Here is a 16,702-nt window from a genome sequence, read left to right as displayed (position 1 = left end):
GGGGCAAAAATGTCTCCGTCGTGTATCCCAATTAAAGCTGACATTGATTCCCGTCTGCAGCATTCGGCCGGCGGGGCCAGAAATAAACGGATCGATGCTTACCGCTTCCGAATGTAAACTTTATGAGGTTGCAAATGCTCTCTACCCTACTACCTGGCTAGCTTTCCCAAAGACGTGCTTCCTAAGAAAACTAAGTCTATTAATATAAATACTTTTTTATATAGATATATTGTTTTTAGGTCCAGTAGGTATTTTCTGAATGATAGTGGACCGTTATGTCTACCTGATACCACTGATAACATATACACGTATGGCAACGTTTTAGATTAGTATTAGTTAAATAAATTAAAATATGTACCTAATATAACAAAAACCAAGGTTGAATTCTCATTTGTAGTGTGAGTTAGCGTTATTATTTGTGATTTACACATGTATTTATATAGATATAGATTAGATATGCATTTCCAAAATACAATTTTGGAAATATAAAAATGTAATTTCGTCCTTCTTTGGTTTTCAATAAGATTAATAGTTTACATATCTTGTACGCCTATACCCCATGTTTGAAAAATTAAAAATATTATAAATAAAAAAGTCACATATTGTTATCGACCGTGACAGGACTCGAACCTGCAATCTTCGGATCCGAAGTCCGACGCCTTATCCATTAGGCCACACGGTCGCCTGTAAGAGTCGTCGAATTTATGGTACGGTTGCTGGCGCCAAACTTTGCGCTTGAATACCCTTTCCTAGCTTAGCCAATATAGATAGGACTATTTTTAGTATTGTACATCGTATTTTGCTGGTTCTAGTTTTAATGGATCCGCCGTTAAAATTTGGGCCCATTGTTGTTTATGCGCATTGGAATATACGGATTATGAAGTCTAAGTTTACACCATTACGGGAGTTAGGCCCATAATAACATAAATAGAGGTACTTTTTTCACGGTTGTGTGTTAATTAACCGAACCGAATTTTTGACGGCCGCCGTGGCGCAGTGGTAAGCGCGGTGGATTTACAAAACGGAGGTCCTGGGTTCGATCCCCGGCTGGGCCGATTTAGGTTTTCTTAATTTGTCCAGGTCTGGGTGGTAGGAGGCTTGGGCCGTGGCTATTTACTACCCTACCGGCAAAGACGTGCCGCCAAGCGATTTAGCGTTCCGGTACGATGCCGTGTAAAAACCAAAAGGGGTGTGGATTTTCATCCTCCTCCTAACAAGTTAACCCGCTTTCATGTTAGACTGCATCATCACTTACCATGAGGTGAGATTGTAGTCAAGGGCTAACTTGTAAAGAATAAAATAAAAGACTATAACAGAACTGAATTATCTTTACCCATGACGGTACCCATGATGGCAGGCGTCCACTGATCCGCATCGTACGGATCACATCGAACGCAATGATGTTAAATACTGTTAGATGTGTTCTGAAAAGAAGAAATTTCCACATCTCAATGTTAGTTGTGGTCAACAACAATAGGTATTTAAACAAATAATACCTAAATATCGTCTACAATGTCGAGTTGTGTGTTCAGGAAGTGTAAAAACTAATGTATACATAAATAAAAAATTTAAGGAAAAAAATGTGCATGTGTGCGCTCAGTTTTGTAGCCTATTATTCGCATCACTTTTTGCGGTGATTTTGTAGGGACGTAACTGATCTATAGTATAAAATTGTCATTGATCGAACGGAATTTTCGTAAACATTTATCTCCCGTAAAATTAAAGATCCGTTTGATACGTACGAATCACGATGCGGGTCAGTGGACGCCTGCCATTATTCTGTTAAAAAGAAGTCGATAGTCCATAGAGTGACGCATTACTGGATATAGGTTCTGTATGACTGATGGCCAAGAGCTTAAATAACCGAAGCCATTGTGACGTCACGCGCAATGGACAGTTGGTAGTCAGTCCGCATCGCTGCTGATACAACTGCGACCGCGTAACCACTTCGCTGTCAGCAAATTAAAGCTCATTGTATTTAAATATCACTATTTGTAGTCATATTTTGTTAAGTCCATACCAATTGTACAGGCTTAAATCCTTAGTCTTTTAAACATACAGTGCATTTGTTCTTCTATTTCGGTTCTATGCGGAAAACGTAAAGAAGAAACCCTGGTAATGTCCTTCTGTATAACTGTCAAGATCCTTGTTCTCAATAGTTATTTAAATATCACTATTTGTAGTCATATTTTGTAAAGCCCATACTAATTGTACACGCTTAAATCCTTAGTCTTTTAAACATATAATTGTGTAGTATTTTATGCGTGCAGTGGATTTGTTCTTCTATTTCGGTTCTATGCGGAAAACGTAAAGAAGCAACCCTTGTAATGTCCTTCTGTATAACTGTCATGATCCTTGTTCTCAATAGTTATTTAAATATCACTATTTGTAGTCATATTTTGTAAAGCCCATACTAATTGTACAGGCTTAAATCCTTAGTCTTTTAAACATACAATTGTGTAGTATTTTATGCGTGCAGTGGATTTGTTATTCTATTTTGGTTCCATCCGGAAAACGTAAAGAAGCAACCCCTGTAATGTCCTTCTGTATAACTGTCAAGATCCTTGTTCTCAATAGTTATTTAAATATCACTATTTGTAGTCATATTTTGTAAAGCCCATACTAATTGTACACGCTTAAATCCTTAGTCTTTTAAACATATAATTGTGTAGTATTTTATGCGTGCAGTGGATTTGTTCTTCTATTTCGGTTCTATGCGGAAAACGTAAAGAAGCAACCCTTGTAATGTCCTTCTGTATAACTGTCAAGATCCTTTTTCTCAATAGTTATTTAAAAATCACTATTTGTAGTCATATTTTGTAAAGACCATACCAATTGTGCACGCTTAAATCCTTAGTCTTTTAAACATACAATTGTGTAGTATTTTATGCGTGCAGCGGATTTGTTCTTCTATTTTGGTTCTATGCGGAAAACGTAAAGAAGCAACCCTTGTAATGTCCTTCTGTATAACTGTCAAGATCCTTGTTCTTAATACCAGTCAGTTAATTCACTAACTTTCACGCAATAAAATTAATACCAAATCAATAACAACAGCATTTTTCGTATTCCGTAAAGTGTATTAGAAACAAAGATCAAGTGGAAAATGTCATTTACCTCGGTAATATAAGATATCCACGAAGAGTTGTCGTCAGTAAGCACCGGATGACAATTTTTGTATAGAATAAATTTTGATCAGTTAATAATAAATAAAAAAATTTAATTAAAAAAATTCAACCGACTTCAAAATCATAAAACATTCGGAATAAACTTAAAAGCGAAAAATAATATCATACCATAATAGAGTGGACCAAACGTAACATTTTAAAACGCGATATCTTGTCGGAAATGAAATTTTGCGATCGCATAGTAGGTAGGTACTTTGGACATTTAAACAAGCAAAGTGGACCATTAAAGTCGGCTGATGATAAAAAAATATATACATATAAATTCAAATCATAAACTAACAATAAATCAGACACTTTCGCAATTATAATATTTTAAACTAGCGGACGCCCGCGACTTTGTCCGCCCTTAGACCTCTTTAATCTAGCCCTTACAGTAGTAGGTAGGTATCGCTGTAAAAATGTAGTAACTTCTCCCGTTTTCCCAACATTTCCCTGCACTGCTCCTATTGATCGTAGCGTGATGAAAAGTGTGAAGGAGTCCTGCCCAGGAGTATGAAGAATAATTGTACTAAGTTTTGTTAAAATTAGTCGAGTAGTTTTACACAGACAGACTGACAAAAATTGCATTTTTGGTATCAGTGTCGATCACTAATCACTCCCTGATAGTTATTTTGGAAATATATTTCATGTACAGAATTGACCTCTCTACAGATTAATTATAAGTATGTACCTATAGACATATATGGGTTTGTATTGTTTATTTTTCGCTGTTGGTTATTGTTACTAAAATCATCGATAGTCGATATGTGTACAAGCTGAATTAATGCTGTATCCAGATAAATGTTGTGTAATCATTAGTTGGCAATATTTGATGAAATATTAACATTGTCGTTTCGCATTCATTATTATGAAACATCAAATACGCATGCATTATTTAGAGCTTCGCTTGTGTCAATAATGTAAGCTGTAATAAATACTTGTTATGCATACTGCATACAAATTATATATAAATACAAATCCCCAAAAATATATTAAGTATAAACAACACTTTTCTTTTTCCACTTTGACATACAAAAAGGCATCAGGGCAGGGTAGGGGTAGGGGTATATTAGGGGTCTGGTATAGAAGTGTACATAAGTCAAAGAAAAGCTTGACCAGCCCCTTTAGCCGGTTCTTTTTCTACGATCGCAAACGCTTCGAAAACTAGACAAATGTATAGGAATGACATTTGCTATCGACAGGTCACGTGATCAAGATCTGTCACTCCCATTCATTTTATAGTTTTCGAAGCATTTGCAATCGTAGAAAGAGAATCGACGTGCCACTTGGCTAAAGGGGCTGATCCGCTTGTACCGTTATATATTGCTGTTAGAAGCTGAGGCACAGTAAATGAGGACTAAGTTGAAGCCCTTCTATCACCAAGCTCGACGGGTAACAGAAGGTCTGGTAAAATCTTTGCTCAAAGGATCAGCCACACTGTCCAACATAGAAACGCAGCCAGCATTCTTGTCACTCCGCATATGCAGGATTCGTATAGCTATTAAACTAAGTTAAGTTTCTTATTGTATTATTTTTGATTAAAAAACAAAATTAAATATACTATACTAGCAATTTATTGTTCAGCCATTGTTTGGCAAAAGCTTCTAAGTACAGGTATTTTGCTTAAGGTGTTTATGCACCCTTACGTTGTATAACACTGTAACATGATAACATTCTTCCAAGAATGCGTATACTTTCAAGAAAGCCTTAACAAGTACATTCACGTAACAACTTTGCGATGCTCCATTACACACACTTTGATACACGTCTTTCGTTACGACACACATAAACAGGGTGAAATGTCTTTGTAATACATAAGAATACGTAATTTAATATACATAAATGCATGAGTAAACTTGATGGAATGTCGCTCCTAATGTACGTAAAGTATCCCGTGGGTGGGTATTTTTAGATTCGTGTTTTTATGGATCTTTTATATTCTTCTCTTGAAAAAAGTATCCCATTTCCTCTCTTCATAACTCAATAAACAATGAATTGGAAAAACTTATCTGTTGGCCTATTCACTTGAAAAATTCAGTGACAAAATGTCATCTAAGTACACACTATAAGATAGCCACCAGTAAACACCAGTTGGCCTATTTCCTAATTTGGTCTTTATTATCAACCCATCTAAATTAAAAACAAATCAGTTGACAAAATGTCATCCACATACTATGATACAAATTACAAATGTCATCAGGTGTTTACGGTCGATATCATATAGTATGTAGATGACACTTTGTTGTCCACTTCAAAAAGTTGATAATAAAAACCACATTTAGTGAATAGGTCAGCAGATGATATTTGTATTTTGTATCATAGTATTGTAGATGAAATTTTGTCAATAAATATAATAAATAAATAATTTTAATTTGTTGTTTTAATAGGTGGATCCAAAATAGGAAATATGACAGCAGGTTGGGTTTATTTTCTGAATCAAAGTTGATTAACGCGCCTTTTAGATGCAAGAAAAATTCTTAACATAAAACTAGCTAACTTTGAGGGTTCTAAGCAAAGGAAAAGCTTACAGCAGGCTCAGTCTAGTATTTTTCATTATTACCATCACACGAAGTTATACGGAACTTATTTATATACCTAGTTATGTTTTCCGTGTAAAAGTAGGTTGCAAATGTAATGTATTTGCATGGTAATTAAACGGAAATATTTAAGTAGGTAAGCTACAAAATTTATAACAATTTTAATACTCGTCCAGAAGTTCTTGTTAAGTCAAATATACATAATTTACGAGCAGTGTATAAAACTGTTGAAGCCGGTTATATAAGCTGCAATGAATTTAAAAATGTCACGTATAAATTATAAGGACAACAACGTTTTAATAAAATGCAGAGAGCGAAGCTTCGCCCAGAGATGTTAGAATTCTAGCGTTAATTTAGCGCACGCTGTGTCCTGAAATTGGGAAGTTGTGGCCAATATCTCTCGCCGGGATTCACTGTAACCTCTTTATAGATTAGAGAAGAGAGAATAACAATAAACCGTTGAATTTTCTACTTAAATCCATTACAGCGGACTTAGAAAAGATTACAAAAACTCAGAAAACTAATGTCGAACAAGGGTTATGATTCACAACATTTGTCAGGACAACTTAATTAACCAATGAAACTGTAACCAAAATAAGACCCTAGAATGGCAGAGTGAACCTTGAGTGAAGTCACGCACTTGTGAATGTTGTGTGTAGGGTTAAATGTACCTTTGATTGTTAGAATCACCAAAGAATCCCTTTTTCCACTCAACCCCTTTGTCACTCTCCCCGCCCATAAAGAATTACACAACAAGAGATGTGGACGGCTTGAACGCCACGAGCACACTGAAGCCGTCCGTACCGCAAGTCGTTGCAACGCGGCGATAACATTCAATATTTTTTCAATTTTTCATTTGGGATTTTAGTGATTGATTAGTAAAACGCATTTCTTAGCAGTTTTTGTAAGCTTTTTAACTTTTGAACTTCTGCATCTATTATAAGTCACACTTATAATAAATGCAGAAGTTATTTTTATATTTACAAGGTAATAGAATAAAAAGAGCGAGCCGAATGAAAGATAATTTTATTTAATTTGCGGCCCTTGTTTGCTTGATTCGATTTTCCTGTTAATGAGAATTACGAATAATATAATAAAAGATTAAAATTATAAAGTTTCTATACGCTTCAGTTAGACAAACAACTACAGGTTTGATTGTGTCTTCCGCAGCGCCGGTATTATTCAGTTCCAGCCGGCTCGCACCGGTTAAAACCAACTAAAACCAGTTTAGACACTGGCCCGAAGCGATTCGTCGATAGGTCCGCGCGGCTGCGTATCGGATTGACGTGTAATTTGTGATCGCAGACCCCTATCTATGTCGTTCTGCGTGTGAGTACTAAACAAATAAACTGAAAAAGCTTTTTGAAAAGTTAGTGTAGAACAGAAATAGCTATTGCTATTGGACTTTTTTACGAGTAGTAGTCGTCTAAGTTTATTTCTATTTATATTTACTTGAATGAAGCAAAACATATCATGTATAAAAGACTATATTTACCTGAAATATGTTCTACGCTCAATGCTCATAATATATTTAAAGTTAGAAGCTCACAATAATGAAGTTCAACTTAAAAAAAGCCTAAAACTCATCTCATTCACTCATCAAGTTAACACTCAGTAGAATACTTTTAGACTGTTTTAATTAGGTATTAAAGCACTTGTTTGCATTTGATGGTTCGGTAGACCTCATAAAGCACAATGTTTTTAAATCCACTCTCTCCCTGGCATTAAGTAGAAAAAGCAATTTCCCATTTTCGTCTACACCGTGCCTTATATTCTCTCTAAGTAGATACCTTACCATGAACAACGTTGATTTTATTTTATCGAATGAGAAGTGCATTCGAGTCGAGTTCGAGAAATTGTAATTATTTTGTAGCGTATCAGAATTTTCAGAATGCTATGATGATAGTAGCTTCGTCACAACTTTAAGTCAATCCAGCTTTTCGACGTAGTTATAAAGTGTGTAAGTGAGTAAGTGCGAAGACTGACGCATACAAAAATTTCTGATTTAAATCACGTGAACTGAAACAAACTATTACTGAGGACTATACGATTATTGTATTCTTTAAGAGTCTTGAACGATGTCTAAAATATAAATTGAAATTAAATTACTATTTCACCTACTTAATGAATAAGGGTAGATAAAATTTAGTACCTAATTGGTATGCACTCTGTATACTCATAAGAAAAATAAGAAAAATATTTACTGTTGCTATGTATTGTGTAGAACAGTAGTAAGGGTCGAAAGCATTAGGCGGATTACACAGAACGCGCTCGTCGCGCGAAATGACAACTTAAGCACCTGCTCATCGTCTTAATGTCGGGGCGAAAACATATCCAGCGGGGATGATAGAGAGCTATTAATAGAGGATTAAAAACGGGAAATAATGAACCATGTTCTGACAAATGCATTTGTGTACATAGTCTAGAAATATTCTTTATTTTGTTGCAAATTATGCAATTCTTAGCAAAGGAGGAAAAATAAATAAACACTGAATTTTCGTCATATAGACGGGCATATTATTACTCAAGTATATAGCAATCATGTACTTACAATATCATCATCATGCCCCATCATTATCATCATATCAGCCGATGGATTAAAATATTTTCTCGTTTCATAGTTTTTAGAACAAATTTTTTCACCTAATCTTCATGGAGCTATAGAACGCTCAGAGATGTAAATACGAGAATATATCAAATGCTAAAACAGTGTTTAGCTTGGTCACCTTTTACTCCTAAAGCCGGCTTCTATTTACTATTGACTTTTAGGTTTAGACATCGCATCGGGATAAATGGGACATTCTGCTAAAAGCTGTAGTGAGGTTTACTCACTATAAAGTGTAGAATGTGTGGTGCATGTTTTTCTATTACAAGTATCTTGGCTTTTGAGGTGCTCTTTGGAATTCAGATGTAATGGACATGTACCGGATATGTGGTTTGGTTTCATTTGAAAGTAAATATTTTGTGGGTTTCATTTTAAATTGTTTAAACCAATCCGCAACTGATAGCACTTTTACTGTTGTGATGATTATGATGTGAACAATAACTTATTGGATTTTCGTTGTAGATTTTCTCGATAGCAGCTTGGACTTATGAAATTGGTATTGCCTGCATTGCATGTTTATTAGGTAGGCACTGAAATAACTTCAGTTATAGATATCATCATCAGTAACCTAAATTCCGCTCATTGTTGAGCACGAGTCTCCTCTCAGAATTTGTCTGTCTGCGACATTTAATTTAATATTTAATTTCTTAAAATTAATATAATGCAAGGGTTGGAGGACGCATGCACCGGACCGGATTCGAACCCACTCAATCGAATCGAAGGCAGATGTAAATCAACTGGCATATATGTATATCATGGCTGTATAATGTTAAAGTCAACAATTATTTTCCAAACCTGCTAATCACATTCGCACAGTGTTATGAGCCTGAATCCTCCTCCGTTGGCGTTTTTTAAAAAAATACATAACGAGGACGGAAGAACAAAAAATATTAGACAAATAGGACGGACAATACACAAGTTTAATTTTAAAAAGTAAAGAAAAAAAAGCAACCATATTAATATGGACGATTCAAAAAGCGATCCGTCAAAGAGTCGCGAAGTAAAAGAAAACAATATAGAAACGAAACCGCTCGGGAAACAAGCGAGTACATTGTTTTCAACGCCGCTTTTAAAGTTTTGCAGTTTTAACTTTATATTCCTTTATAAAATCGCACAAAGTGTGACTTTTAAATAAGATCACGTTACATAGGCGTTGATACAAAATAATTCAAAGACACACACGGCCTTTGTGAAAGTTTATGCTAAAGTGATCTTAAATATTTAAAGATTTGTTAAAATTGCTTGCTTGCAGATTGCTGTTCATTTAAATTTGAAAACAGGTATTGTTTTTTTTATTCTCTACAAGTACAATCTCACCTGATGGTAAGTGATGATGCAATCTAAGATGAAAGCGGGCTAATTTGTTAGGAGTAGGATGAATCCACACCCTTTTCGGTTTCTACACGTTTTTCGTTTGCACTGATACATAAACAATGTGTTAGGGTTTTACAAATGATAAAAAAATATACTCAGCTCAGTTATCCGCCCTCTTTAATATGACGCGAGTATATTAAAGTTTGACTAGTGAATGAATGAGTGACTTACTGATATCATACTGATTCATAAAATATAAAATAATTCAAATTTCTGACGCTCTTATTATTCTATGGAAACACCAAAGATAATTAGAATTCACAGTTGTTTTTTTAATGAATTTTATCATAATGTGCTTACCAAGATCTTAATTATATCACTGCCAATCGAACTTAAATGAAACCACTCAAAAACTGATATTATTATTTAAGAAATGACACTAATTTGGACATTGTAATGGTTCATTCATCAAACCTAGGTCCAGGAATGTATAAGAAATGGTCGATACCTTTGCTCTAGATCTTTTTCAGTTGGTATATCCACGCTCGGCGATATTTCCAAGAAAGCGTCCTGTGGCGCGAATGTTTCTACAGTGTTTCCATATGCAAATCGAATGTGGCCCCGAGTCGTGACGTTTCCTTTACGTACCCGTATCGCCGCGTTCCTGCAAATGTAAAAGTTGATAGTTTTATTGTTAAGCTATTCCGGTAAGGTAAGATGTTTCGCGAGGAACCAACTACATACATAAGATAAGGTGTTTGTGTATCTTGTTGTGCAATTTGTTTTTTAATATGATATTACTATTCCGTTATAAGTATTAGGACCACAGAACAGATAACCCTAAAAGCGTTAGAAGTAACGGGCGTGGCCCGCGTACACCCGGGTATGCGGAACATCGCAAGCGTGTCCGCGCATATTCTAGCAGTCTTGTTTTGTTCCGTGAGTGGAAGGAGTGTGAATATTCAACTCTAAAGTAAGGATGACATATTAAATTTTTCACTAAATATTAAACAGACATTTTGGCCATGCCCCTGGGTACGCTGGGTTCAATACAAAGAATTGGCACTTTATAAATCTAACTACTTCTTATATCTGTACACATCTGACGAGGTGATTTTGTTAATATTGCTGCAATCGAAATAAAGTTAAAAACTTTAATGAATAATATTTTGATGAAATTAAATATAAGTCACGGCTAGTCAAACAAATTTTGACTGCCTGGATGACTGGATTTTAAAATTTCCGTTCTGATTCAGAGTGAGGGTGAATAAAATTACCTGTATAATATTTTGCACAGGGAGGCTATTCAGTAACGATGTCTTTATTACTTTAACAGTGTGAGGTTCGAACTCATATATGGATTTATGTATAAAGTACTGTGATAGAAAAAGAAAGATAGAGCTTAGAGTTACACAAGCATCACTTACCACCAGGTGAGATTGCTAACTGGGCTAACTGTTAAAGAATTAAAAAAAAAACATTCCGATGTACCTATCCGTAAGAACGTGATCTATGCTAGTGAAACCGCGTTGCACGGTTATATTTAATTTTTCCCATCGCAAAGTAATTTACGTATAAATTACGATTTATATTTCATCTAAAATTTTCACGTCCCACAAATACACCCGACCCTTCATGAACCAATAAACAAACTCAAATATAAAACTGTCGCGCGTCAGTAAACATTGGACACGTAAACATGTTATGTAGTATATATGTTATGTGTAAAATAAAACTTTACACATGAACTCGGAAAACACGTGCAAACAGGGGGTATAAAAATTGTTACCTCGTACGCAGCTTGTTTGCCAAAGAGTTTAACCCTTGCCGGATCAAATTTAGTTACAATAAATATTTTCACACAAACTTTGTCCCTACACTCGTCTCGTGTTAGCTTTCAAGTTCACTTGCTGAAAATATCGCGCTATACACACGGTCGTTGTGTTCGGAGGATTTTCGTTGTTGTGAAAATACTCTCGACTGCTGAAGGAGGGTTATGTTTGAATGTATCTTTGGTACGCTCTAACGATCAAACTGTTCATAGATTTTAGAAATAGGTACATATATCCATCTGAATTCAAAATTCATAAATTTGCTTAAGTTTTAATTGTGTGTAGATCCTAAATAATCCATTAAAGTAAATAATATAGAAGATGAATATTTTTTTGACACATACCTATTAAGCATTAACTTTTAAATTGTCATTATTTTGATGATAATGACAACCAAATTGCACATTAATGATAGCAAATTCACGGGATACAGTATTTTTTTATTTAATTATAATCAGAATATTATTTTTCAGATGTAGACATGTAGTATGAATACGTACAACTTTTCTAAAATACTTGTAAAAGGAATTATATTTGAACCTAAACCATTTTGTATCTAAATATGAAAAGCATTTTAATAAAAATCTACTAATTATAAAATTCTATCTACTGTATTTTTTTATCAATCTCGTACCAACTTTATTTTGTCAATCCATTGTCTCCCATCTGTAGTTAACCTCGTACATAGTACTTAATTCGGTCAAGCCAATCCGTTACGACTTCCCAACCCTCCGGACCGTGTGTCACCAGAGCACTAGCAGCACGTTAAGCGACAACTCAACGCTATTTGCAGAGTTGAATTTCAACGTTATCGAATTTCTACTTCATAAACTATTCCGTTGCCGCCCCGTCAGTGTGGGCCCGTTCGTTTGAGTAACAAAAATTATGGGTCGAGTCCCTGGCCAGAAGAAATACTGATAGACATCGCAGACTTATATTTTGTTAGATACCGCACGCAGACTAAGCGTGTCTGACGTTTTTGAAATGCATTAACTTCAGGAGTTTCGTGCATTAATTTTAGGAAGGAAGAATGTAATACTTATAACATTTAGACACAGCCACATCACGGTTATTGTAGCTATTGAAGTACGGCTCCGAATATCCATTAACGTCCTACACTCTTTAACTTTGAATACTATCATCAACATTCATCATTATCAACCCATATTCACTGCTGAGCTCGAGTCTCCTCTCAGAATGAGAGGGGTTAGGCCAATGGTTCACCACGCTGGCCCAATATGGATTGGCAGATTTCACACCCGCACATAATTAAGAAAATTCTCTGGTATTCCTAGGTAGGTTTCCTTACTAAGCGTTTCTAAGTGTTAATATTATAGCAATTTAAAAAATCAACAACTAATAAACATATAATAAAATTCTTCTTTCAATCATTAATCTATCAATACAAAAATCAAAAATTCAGTTACATTTGTTTAGTAAATGTCACACTAAACGCCGACTATCGTAATGATCACGCTAGCCCTATTATTTCCTTCCGAAAATAAAACTTCCGCCCACAGCCACCAAGAGCCAGTGAATTGGTCCTCATGAAGCCGGATGTCTGTAATTGAGTTAGTGCCAGCACTCTCGAGTTGAGGCTCTTAAGATAGCGGATGCAACTTGAGGTCGTTTTATAAACGTCCCCTTAAAATATTTATTGGCGAAATGTTGTCGTTAAATAGTTATTTATTATTGGTTTAATTACGAATGATGATGATGATGATAACTTTACAACTTCAACAAAAATAAAATGTGAATAGGCTTATTATTTATTAATTAATTAATTTAACATTTTCGTCACTGTATATAATAAAATCGGCTATCTTGGTACCCATTACACAGGCTGCACTTTGGGGCTAGATAGTGAGGTGTGTATTATTTAAGTATATTCATTTCACCCGCGTGGTTCCCGTTCCAGTAGGCATACGGAGATAAAATATAATCTAATATTCAGGGATAATTAAGTTTCTCAACAGTGGAATAATTTTTCAAATCTGTTTAGTACTATGAATAGTAGTGAGCCAGTGGTCGAAATTGAAATTTTTTTAATTTAAAAAAAAATTATATTTCAAATATTGTAAGTGCTGACACTCGTTCATCCGTAGGATAATACTTATATATGTGTGTATATTGTGTATCAATCGTGTGTCCAATTTTTGTTTTAATTAATTTAATGTAGTATATACAACTCTCTCTGTATATTATGTTTAACTATATGCATAGTTAGTTAGTCCGTTCGCAAAATTTAAGTAAAAATGTACGGAAAAGTTTTTTCATCACGTATACATAATATTATTATACTTGAAATATAATAATAATTAATAATACAAACTCCCCAGTTTGATATTTGGTAACTCAATGGAAATAATAATAATTACAATCGTTATGTTCGTGGCCACAACATTAAGAACCCGTGGAATAGGGGAAATCAATGCGATGAATAGACGAGAAACGAATTGTGGGTATCGGCGGGGAAAGTTTGCAAGACCGGCCATTATGCTTATACCGTTGATAGAAACGGGAACTGCGAATTATTCAAGATACGACTTCCCTTCTCTTATTTTATACGTCTATACAATCGGCTACTTTTTTTAACTTTAGCTATACCTACTGATCGGCTTAACTTTGCATAAATAATGTTACATATTGAGATAAAAAAGCGGTTCATTGGATGCGTACAGACTATATGAGTAGCTACGCAAGGAGTGACTTTTGCTCCACATGTAAGATGGTCATAGATTCTAACCACAACAATTCGCCATAGCACTCTGCCAACAAACCGATCCAGCGTGTAAAGCTCATATTACATACATATATTATTATTCAGCATCTAAGCCGAGATCTGAGTCCCTGAAGAGACATTATTTAGAGAGACGTCCCGCCTCACCTATGGACTTGTAGCCTTTAAAACTATACTCAAGCAAAGCTTCTTTCTGCGCTCGCCGAAGCCCATTCTACACTGATCCTATGAATTAGTATAGTTTCAGCAAATAGGTACAAATAAATGCCCAATAAGGGGCCTTGGTAAAACCTTGGTGAGTTATTTTGTGTTATATGTTCGTAACTTAATAATTTATATCTTATTACAGAACAAAGGTCAAATGTAATAAAATTTATTCATTCGGACAGTTCTTTTTCAATCCATCAAATGTTTATTGAAATACTCGTTTTTCGAGTAAGTCGTTTTGGGTATTTTAATATAAATTGTATAGTTTATTTAGTTATTTATTGTAGGCATTAGTTTTGACCTCCGCTTTCCTCGTATTCATGTAAATATTTCTTCGTCATATTTGTAATCTATCTGAAAGTTTAATTCTGGGTCGAATATTGGGTATATTGGTGTTTGCACGTGTGTCCAATTTCTTGATATTCAGTTGCGTAGTTAAGGTGGGAAAGCGCAACAAACACGCAAATTTACATTTACAATATTAGTTCGGATTGTTAAGCTCAATATCATCGACCCTTTGGTCTCTGTAGAGTTTACTTAAAGTTACCAAAGCAACTGCCTAAAGATTCGGTTGTATTATTAAAGTATGTCTGTCCGTTTAATAAAGGTTCACTGGCAACAAACTTAGTTATTCGACTGGGGATTTCTGATGGAATCTTATGTATTATGGATGATACGACTTGTAATAATTAGGCTATTCATTTAGACGGCAGACGGGGGAGTATCCGAGCTATGGAAAAAATACAATGGTGAATGTTAATTATTAACTTTGAGAGAACACGACGTCATTCTGATGAAGATAATTGTGATATTCTAGACTGCCAGACGCAACTTTGTTCGCATGGGATTTGTATTTTTCCCAGATAAGTCTTTTATGTTCGGTGTCGAGGTAGAAAGCCAATAGATATGTTGCTACGAGTACAATAAAACCTTACGATATCAAGATAGAAGAACAATAAGTATGTCAACTATGCAGTGTATCCCAAGGCACTGGAATGGCGACCCCGCACTAGAAAGCGCAGTGTTGGTAGACCCCCCACCAGGTGAACTGACGACATCAAGCGAGTCATGCAGCGAATCCCTGATGCGAAATAACTAGCGGAAGCCTGTGACTCCGCGTGGAATTCAGTTTTTCACTAATTCCGCGGGAACCATAGATTTTCCCGGGATGAAAGTAGCTTATGTATTAATCCAGAGTAAAATCTATTTCTATTCCAAATTTCAGCCAAATCGCTTAAGTATACATACGCAGCGTAAAGGAGAAACAAACACACACACAAACTTTCGCCTTTTTTGTGTCGGGGTCCATGAACAAAACATAACGCATGCAGAAATGCACCTTTTAATACGCTGTTATTTTACCACGATATCGTTGCAGAGTATGGGTATTTTGCAGACTTATAAAACCGACGTGCATTCAATTTGAACGGTCACGGTGCTATCACACAGTGCCACTGACCGCGCTGATCCTTTTGAACTACATGTTAAAAACCAAACCCTCATAATCTATACTAATATTATAAAGCGGAAGAGTTTGTTTGTTTGTTTGTTTGTTTGTTTGTTTGTTTGTTTGATTGAACGCGCTAATCTCAGGAACTACTGGTCCGATTTGAAAAATACTTTCAGTGATAGATAGCCCATTTATCGAGGAAGGCTATAGGCTATATTTTATTTTCAAAAAAATTAGGGATCCTTCCTGAAACTCCAATAATGTAACCCAAGGTGTACATTGCGTGTGTTCGCGCCTTCCCAAAAGTCTGCTAAGTCCCTCAAGCATTGTCATTGCTATTCAAATGGCCAAGGGGTTGCAAATACAGCAGCGTCATTCACTCAACCGTGAAATGACCTCACTCTCAACCAACACGCGCACGAGTCGGTTGTAGCTTGCCAATTTGTCATCGGACCTAACCTTAATTACAATCAACCTTCTCCAAGTTTTTCTTTACCAACGTGCGCTGCAAAAACTATTGATGTTAGAATATAATAATGTACAACAACTTTGTAGAACACGTCATTTTCTACAAAAAATGTCGCGACAGCATATATCTATCTATCTTCTATACTATAATAAAAGAGTAGAAATCGAGTGTCTGTACTTTGACCAAATTTAACTAAAATCAAGTTAGGGCGATTAAAAATGAGCAATAGAATACAAAAATATTTTTTTTGATTTTTTTGTCTGTCTGTCTGTCTATCTGTCTGTCTGTCTGTCCTTCTGTCTGTATGTTTGCGCTATTCTATGGTTCTGCTAAACGGATTTTAACGCGAATTTCTCAAATAGATTAAGCAAAGTTCAGGACAAC

General features: G+C 35.3%; 1 protein-coding gene and 1 non-coding gene across 2 annotated transcripts in view; one reads left to right on the top strand and one right to left on the bottom strand.

Annotated features, from left to right (window-relative positions):
* LOC128198816 (tyrosine-protein phosphatase Lar-like) overlaps positions 1-16,702 on the top strand; it is a 398,204-nt gene that overhangs the window by 150,575 nt on the left and 230,927 nt on the right. The window lies entirely within an intron of this gene.
* Positions 610-682, bottom strand: Trnar-ucg (transfer RNA arginine (anticodon UCG)). The gene has a single exon. It is a non-coding gene; the product is annotated as a tRNA-Arg (tRNA).

Source organism: Bicyclus anynana, chromosome 15, assembly GCF_947172395.1.
Source record: "Bicyclus anynana chromosome 15, ilBicAnyn1.1, whole genome shotgun sequence".
In the NCBI taxonomy this organism is placed as follows: Eukaryota; Metazoa; Arthropoda; class Insecta; order Lepidoptera; family Nymphalidae; genus Bicyclus; species Bicyclus anynana.
This window is presented reverse-complemented; position numbering and strand designations above follow the sequence as displayed.